This window comes from Anser brachyrhynchus (assembly GCF_964034855.1).
Source record: "Anser brachyrhynchus genome assembly, chromosome: 6".
NCBI classification, from domain to species: domain Eukaryota; kingdom Metazoa; phylum Chordata; class Aves; order Anseriformes; family Anatidae; genus Anser; species Anser brachyrhynchus.
In genome coordinates, this window is record NC_137700.1 from 14273412 (window position 1) to 14282185 (window position 8774).

The 8774-nt window shown below is 39.4% G+C and overlaps 1 protein-coding gene across 6 annotated transcripts in view; it reads right to left on the reverse strand.

The window, feature by feature from the left end:
• SHLD2 (shieldin complex subunit 2) overlaps nucleotides 1-8640 on the reverse strand; it is a 35222-nt gene extending 26582 nt beyond the window's left edge. For 4 of the 6 annotated variants that reach the window (XM_080597883.1, XM_080597886.1, XM_080597887.1 and 1 more), the window contains exons 1-2: nucleotides 7739-8090; nucleotides 6871-6941 (exon numbers count right to left, since the gene is read on the reverse strand). The gene's annotated coding sequence lies outside the window, so the exon portion shown is untranslated. The other 2 variants (XM_080597885.1, XM_080597884.1) reach the window with 2 other exon arrangements.
• Between the last annotated feature and the right edge of the window lie 134 nt (nucleotides 8641-8774).

Here is an 8774-nt window from a genome sequence, read left to right on the forward strand (position 1 = left end):
CTCTTCACTTGTCATCCTCAGACTTCCTTTAAGAGTCTGATTTCATACATGTTAAATACATGGAAAGAACTGAAAATCTACTGGAAAAACCTACTTAACTGATATTTGATAATCATTCCTTTCATCCGAACTAATGTATTGAAATACCTTACAGAGGCAGCTACAGCAAGTATTTGTTATTCCCACAGGGAGAGCTTCTGCTTGTTTCCTTAATTTCTGTAGATTCTCTTAATCCAAGAAAACCTGGTAAATTCTACAATAATTTTTCCTTAATTTTCTTTAATACTCTACAAAAAAAAGTGAACCGTAGTTCCATTAGAGCTCATGGATTCTGTTCCTAGGAAGAAAAATAGCTCAGTAAAATTATTATGCTCTGATATAAAGGATAAACATTCAAGACAATAAATTTTAGTTATCACTTTAGACGATCTTAAGACTTCTCTCTTGAGAAAACCTTACTTTGGAGAGGAAAAACTGTATTAGCTGGTTAGAAAACGCAAATTCTGAGTTCCTCATTTCTCAGAGAATAAATACTGTATACGCTCATAATTTGTCCTACATTTCATTACCAATTTGAAGATCGCAAAACCAGATCAAGTTCTAAATGATACTTAATGTATTTGTCCTCCCCATGTCTTTAAGTACGGAAGAAATTATCACCCCTTTCTTATGGAAACCAAGGCCAAGAAAGATTAAGTGACTTACTTCAGCTCACAGAGTCAGCTGAAGCTAGCAGAGAACTCACTTTGTGCAAGCATTTAATGCTTATCCTTCAAACATTGCACAACCATAGCCCAATGTGTAGTTCTTTGACTTTTTAGGTAACTATCACAGAACTATCCTTTTCAATTCAACTTTTCAGCTTACCTGTTGACATTTTAACATTTACCACCTTTGGTTAGCCCATTTCTATATCTAATTTCCTCTCTACCTGTAGTGTAAGACATTGTCCTCAAGCACTTTTATTCCTTATTCCAGGTCTGAGATACTAATTTATACAATCATAAATAGCCAGTTAATTCAAATTTGGTACTAACATGGTGTGCTTGGTGTTTTTTTTATTCAGTTCTTGAACCTCATACTATTTGAAACAGGTTCTCTCTTTATAAACTAAGAGCTTCTTTATGTACTGTGCAGAACCAACCCACACAAAAGTTAAGATTTTCAAAATGCTGCAAATTAGTTTTTGATTTATTTCATGAGGCACTGTGCTACATTCTGATGTGGCTTTAAGATTTGTACGTTCTGGGAGGAAAAAAAGGTGATGAGGGTACAACATTTTGCTAAAAATCTTTTTCTTTTAGTTAACAGGCCCATTAATTTCCTTGACTTAAAATAACCTCCACTGAATTAGCCACATAATAAACAAGAATAAATTAAACCTCGTACTAAGTAACACTAATGGACTTGCACTACAAGTATTGGTTCACTGCTAAGTGATGCATAACGTGTACAGAGGGAAAAGAAACGGTGAAGGAGACTGGCTTTCTCCCTCCTTCCCCTCTATTACCTTCACGAAGCATTTGTCGAATGGAAGAAGCCACTCCATTTCTGCTTATATAGCCTACCATTTTTATACATCCCAGTGTTACATTTAAGCAACTGCCACAATACCAATATATCCTATAAACTTGAGGTGAACATACTTGTGTTGAAGAAAGTTGATTTCTCTAATGGTAACTGCGAACAATGTAAAAGCATATATTTAGACAGCCAGTTAGATTTCCTTTACTGAAGACAAACACCAGTTTATCTAAAAAACTGATAAGGCAAAACAAAAGAAATCAAGATAAGTGCTTTCACAAATTCCATGACCATTTTAAACTGACAGTCAGATGACAGCAATATAATATTCCTTCCAAAAGCAAAAAATCAGTTACCAGCAATGATGCAGAGGTTCAACCTTACAAGTATTTCAAAATAAGCTTCTCAACCTCCTGACTTTCAATGAAAAAAATCAGAGGTGATAAAGTGAAACAGATAATAAGTAAGACATTATCTTGCCAACACTGACAAGCTTAGACAAAGAGTAATCAAGAAATATTGAAATGCAACAGAGTCTTCAATTTGGCATTTAAAAGGAAACGCTTATCTAAATCAGATTCTATGGCTGGGCTGAAGGTTTATGGCGGTAATAGCAAAATGTTCTCGCATCAACTGGGAATACTCAGATGCTCTTCATACCTCCAGAGACCACTGGGTTCATCCCACCCTTGCTCCTTACATTGTCCACTGCTCCCACACTGGCACCAAGCTACAATGGCAGCAACAAGTAGTCCAGAAGGTATTCCAGGATAAGGAGGAGAAAACCAAATATAGATTCTGTCTGTGCGTGTTTTGCCACAACTCCATAGACTGATGTCATTTATGTCTGGCACTGCATGGTTATTTATTTAACATTATTGGCATGTTGGCAACTAAACACCATACATAACAGGTCATTTTAAAGAACTCTAATATTTTACAGGAAGGCATGATTCACAAACCAAGTTGTTTAACTGGAAGACGGACTAAAAGGACTGGAAAATGTCTAGCTTGTTTTTTTTTTTGGGGGGGGGGGGGGGGGGGGGAATATGGTAGTATTTTCAAGAAGTGTTCATAGATGTTCTTAGGGTAGGACCTTTTCAATTAAAACAGAACCATCTCTTCTTCTGACATGATTTCCCATTCTGAGATTCCCTGGTAATGAGTTATGTAACACAGTAACTTTCTGCTTTGGATCTCTAGATACTATGAAGGATGTTTAGGTCTGTGAAAGAAAAGATATCACATGATTTTTAACATTCAGCATAACCAGTGAAAATTTTTTGGAAATCTTTAGTGTTGAAAACTACCAGCCAGCACGTATCTCAACTTTTTTGACGAACGACTGTTTCAACTGTACCAACAAGCTTAACTCCTTCAATCTATGGCTGAGATACCAACATCTTCCAAAGGGCACTAATGCTATCATCTTTTTTGAATTAAGCATTCAAATATTTTAAGACTTCCATAGCCAATGTCTTACAAAATGAAAGAGGATAAAGTTGATTCTGTTGTAAGAAATACAAAAGCACTACAGTAGACTAGTATCCTCTAGTTCTTAATAGCTTTGTTTATTATTTAAACAACAGACATTTGATTTATGGCAACAAGAACTTCTGATTGCCAGTTCAGTACTAAAGCAAGAAAAAACTGGTTTTCCTGTCTCCGATGCTGGGATTCCAGGATGACAGAATCTCTGCTATAATTTTCAGCCAGACAGCCAAGGGCAACAAAAGAAGCAAAATAGAATTTTCAGCTGTAAATGTTGCTCTCTAACAATTCTTTGTTTGCCCTAACAAACCATACTTTCTACTCTTTATTATGCTGACTGAAATAGACAGCAATTCTAAAAAAGAAAAGAGTGTAACTTCTGGGAAATAAACTGACTAAAATATCTTCCCTCCTAACTCTATTTAAGGGACCAAAGCAGTAAGCTCACAGTGCATCTCTGAATGTTTTTATGCCTGTACACCTGTCAGCTTTCCCATTGATAGCTTTTTCAAACACGTTTAATAGTTGGGTGAAAACCTCAAATATATTGGCTTTTTCTAACTGTATCATCCCCTCGTTTGTCTTTGAAAGTCAAAGTGAGAAAGCACCAAGCAAAATACAGCTGTTATTCCACAAAGATTCAAAACAACTGCTTTAACAGATTCTCACTAATAAAGGAACTGAGAAAAGTCTTCAAACTGACCCCTAAAAGCCTCTATAGCATAATGAACGGCCATGCTGACTGAAAGGTCACCGAAATCAAATTTGTTACCGACTTCAGTGAGCTTCAGATCAGGTCTGCAGCCTCCAGATAAAGTTATTTTGTCCTACCTATCTGAAAGCCAGAAATGAAATTACCATAAATAACTGTTATTAAAAAAGGCATTTTATATTTCAAGTGTACTATCTGACAACAGCTATTAGTTAACATATTGACAGTAACACAGTACCAAAACATGTCACTGAAAATTTTTGCATATCTCTAGACTGTCTAAACAAGAGATGAGGACATTATCTCCTGTGTACTTGAAGAGCTTTTTATATCTGTTCTGTCACAGAGCTGAAGTAAGCAGTTGGCAACCTCAGTCATCATGCACAGCAACAATATAAACAGATGGAGACAGAAGGTCTTTCAAAGCTGACAAACATAAGCACCACCGCTTTTCACAGCAATCAGAAGTGTATTTACTCACGAGGCAGTTATCAGAATCGATTCAATATTTTCTGACTCTGCAGCAGAATTATTAACATTTAAAAAGCTCAGAATGCTGCCCTCTGACACTTGCTCTGAAACACTGGTAGAGGATCCATTCCACTTACTGAGGGTTTTTCAAGTACCTTTCACTCAGATAATTAGGAAAAACCTCTCAAGCTGACATTCTGCAAAAAAAAACTAGTAATTCTATTGCCATAACTGTAAAATAAGTATGGTACCCTGTTTCTAATGTTCAGAACAAGTAAACCTTGCGATTGTTTAAATAATAAATTTAATCATGATTTTGCTGCTGATTGCTTTTGTAGCAATGCTTCAAACACAGAAAACAAGACTAACATTTTAGACTAGCCTTCTCTAAAGAAAGTCCCTGCTAGCCTAAATCTGACAGGTTACTCATTTCCTTGTACAGTTACAAGTTGCATTCCCCACTGTTACAGTGCTACAGACAGGCAAAAAAATATATATTATGAGCAAGATGTTAGCATTTTATAGTTTAGTAATCATGAAAACACACTTTTACAAAATAAAAAAAAAGGAAAAAAATAACTAATGGTGTCTAAGCATCTCACTAATAATATACTGGAAGCTTTAAAGTCTTACTTCAAAGTCATCAACATACCCCATTCTCTAACTCTGCTGCATTACAGAACACACATCCCAAATCTCCAGCATGGGCATATCTCATTTCTGCAGCCTGCCTGGAGAACCACTAAAGTCAAGTCTTCACAGCATGGCAAAGGGAGCCAATAAAGAAAACCTGCCAGTCTGTTTCCCAGCGTTGTTATGGCTGGACACAGGTAAAGCTATTTAGAAGAAAAGTTACCTCACAGACCTCAGACAGTTAAGGGACTTAGATGTTTACCAGAATTTTAAGTTCACCTGGCTCCCCGCTAGTCTCTATGCAGGTATGTTTAGGCATTGATACCTTACACTACCAGTGGAAGACCTTTTCATCAGCTTCAGTCTCTAATTAGTTGTAAAGAATCGACTGAAATAAATGAAGATTTCTAGTCAAGTCCATTCTATAAGAGTGTTTAGATAGACAAGCCAAAATAAATCATCATCTTCTGGGATTTAACTAATTCATATGTTGCCTGTACCAGCAGCTTATAGAGCCAGCCCTCTAGCAATGCTGACTGTAAAACCAGATGACCATGCCACGCTTCTCATTTCATCCCTGTTATATCAAGTACCAACTTTGCATAAAAAAGAAAGAACACAACAAGGAAAGCGGCACTTAGGTTCAGATCTAAATGATAGAGTATTACTAACTGATTTGGAATGAAAGCTAGGACTAGATCATTTTAATCACTCCTTAGATTTACGACAATCACATTAAACTCAAGGCACAAAGCAATGCTGCATAACACAAGTCCAAGAAAAGTGTTTTTGTCATTTCTAGTGAAATTAGGAAGGGACATCTACTCATAGGGAAATCAATGGGGAACATGACTTTGCTTCAACTCATCGAAGGGATTCTTAATTGTACCGCTGGGCTGGAACCTTTGTTTTACAACTCTACACTTTTTTTTTTTTTCCCTCAAGTTATTCCAGAAATAACATCTCTTACATGTGTAAATTACCAAAATATGGTTGATAGCTCAAAATGAAGCTTGCTGAAACAACTGTAATTCCATCTGCAGTGTATTTCAAAATCCATTCCTGTTCCCAGAAGAATGTTTCCTCAGTTTACCAAGGAATTTACAAGGGTTACCAAGTTTACAAAGGAATTAGTTCTCTGCCCAGTATACTGATCAGCTTTACTCCTGAACATTGCCTAACAGATGCTCCAACTGAAAACACTGAACTGGAGGCAACCCTGGGGTTAACCCTGAGTTCAAAGGGGCTCAGCCAACCAAGAGCTTCACTTGCAGCTTTTTGGATCTCTCACCTGCTTTGGTGAGCTAATACAGAGACCAGGATGTGAACAGGCAATAGCTATCCTAGCTTCTGAGAGAATTTAGCATCAGGACATCTTAGGCACATTTTAACCAACACTGATAGAGAACACTATGCCGAACCTGACCTTATAGCAATATTTTTCTCCATTTATGACGATGCTGTTAATGATGTTAAACACAGGAAAGATTATCCTGGTCACCTACATACTGTCAAACAGCTCATACTTCAAGTAAGATTCTTGTATTAAAGCAGACAGTACTGATTTCTGATTAGACCTCATTTTATTCAACAGATCTTTAAGATTTGATACATTACATTTGACTCCACTTGCTCTGAAATTGATAATATTAACCTCAGAACTGGATTCCTTCAGGAAAGAATGATGCAGTGCTTATTATTTATGTATCTAAAAAGTAATCAGTTCACAAATTATATAAAGATGTTTCAAAACCTCAGAGAGAAAGTTACACCAACTTGTTTATCTTCCTCACCTACACTTCACACATTTTCAGTAACAACTTACACCACCAACCTACCACATGCACAGTTAAAAATGACCACATCACAAAGACTATGAGTAATACAGACAGTCCCTAACCACACAGGTACTACTTAAAATATATATATACACACACACGTATATGCTTGCATCTGAAGGGAGGTACATGTATACAACCAATATTCAATACGAAACTAAAAGGCAGTGCAACTTTTGGCTGTAACAACAAATAAGTTACCTTTGAATCCATCCAGGATTTTTTTCTACTGATGCTGCTCAAAGACAGATCTTCTGACAGCACGCCAGGTACTGCAAGAACAAATAAGATACTGTTAATTTTTCATCATTACAGTTGTCATTTTCAAGCCTGCTGGCATTCTTTCCAAAGCATTTTTTGATTTTTTAGATTCCTTTATAGATTACAGATTCCTCTGTTTAAGGAAACTTGGCTTTGACTAGTCACCACTGGCCATATAAGAACCTTGGTATTGTATATATGATTCTTGGTAGCTTGGTTACTCTCACCTCCACGTGGGATGCGAAGCAAAAAATACAGTAGAAAACTACTGGTTTCCATAAAGAGCCTCTGAATTGTACATGCAAGTTCATTCATTCACAAAAACACGCAAAAAATGCCTAGTTATCTTTTCATTTACAAGATTTAAATAATAAGAAGAAATTTAGCATACTGATTTAGTTATTAAGTATTCAGGTAGCTTCAAACTTTTGTTAAAAAAAACTTGTTTAGAAAATAGTACAACTGTGGTACTGCCATTACTCCAAATATAATTGTATGACCAAGTCAATGGAGAGACCCACTTTTGAGGGTCCCATTCCCAGCAAAGCGCATTCACAGTTACGCATTGTAAAAATGTCCTGATGCTGCAAGCAGTTGATAATTGAGTAAAGCCCATATAGATTAGAAATGCCACAGCTGAAGGCAGTGTAACAGCTACTGATGTCCACCTTCTCCTTCTGATCCAAGCCAATGCACTTGGGCGAACTGGTTTAGTGATTTTTTTTTCATTCAACCTTTCTGTATGAAGTGGCATTCTAGATAACCCACAGCACAAGCTGCACATCCCTAGCTCCCAGGGACTACTTACCACTTAATTTACCAAGTATTACCACCTTTTTTCCTGCAGTTTCACAAAATGTAAGAGCTTTACAAAAGCTCAGCTTTAGCCAATAAGAACCTGTAGATAATGGATATCAAATCATAGCTCAAAACTGATACAAGCACCAAGAACACCACAAAGCTGCAAAAAAAAAAAAAAACAGTAGAAGTTACTTAATACCTATCTATGCTAGCAAGAAAAAAGATGTGAGACGGTAAGTTTGTCTCTGACACAGTGTGAACGCCCAAATAACAAACTGGGCTAAGAACAAGAAAGGAGCTTGTTCTTGTTTCCCTATCACTTCCTATCAAGCATCTTTGTTCTCCATGCTACAACTAAAACCCACCCTCGCTATGGAGAGGAGGCAACCATTGTCCTTTTAGCAGCCATAAGCCTTGTTATGAAGCTCAGGCTTAAGAAACACCCCTTGGAGCTCCAACTGCCTCAAGTGACGAGCTGCATTGCAGAAACCTACGCTTTTGGCTGACAAAAACACGCAAAACGCACGCTGCTCTCCCCCAGCCTGGGCCGGAGAAAGGCCCTCAGGGCTGAGCGCTCCTGTCTGTTGCTGCCCTGCGGCCTCCCTGCGCCCCGCCGGAGCCGTGAGCGCCTGACCCCAAGGCAGACCAATTTCCTCGGGCACCAACCTGGCGAGGGCGCTGCGAGGCAGGGGCGGCACGCCTCCCGCACAGCCCCGCTCCCAGGCTGGGCGCTGCCCTGCGGAGGCCCACCCCGGCCTCCCCTCGCCTCACAGCACTACGGGCCGTTAACGGCCGCCTAACGGTCGGGGCGCGAGCGGCCGGCCCGGCGAGGGAAGTGGCAGCGGCAGAGGCACGGGAAGCCCCGCCCCTTCCCGCCGCCGCCCTATCAGCGCCCGAGGGGCGGGGCCTGCCGCGGGGCCGCGCCCCTCCCGCCCCGCGCATGCCCGCCGCACCCCCCCCGCCCCCCCGCCCCTCCCGCCGCGAGGCTCCCGCGCGCCGCGCCCCCCTCAGCCCCTCCGCCAATCCCGCCGGGGGCGGGGCGG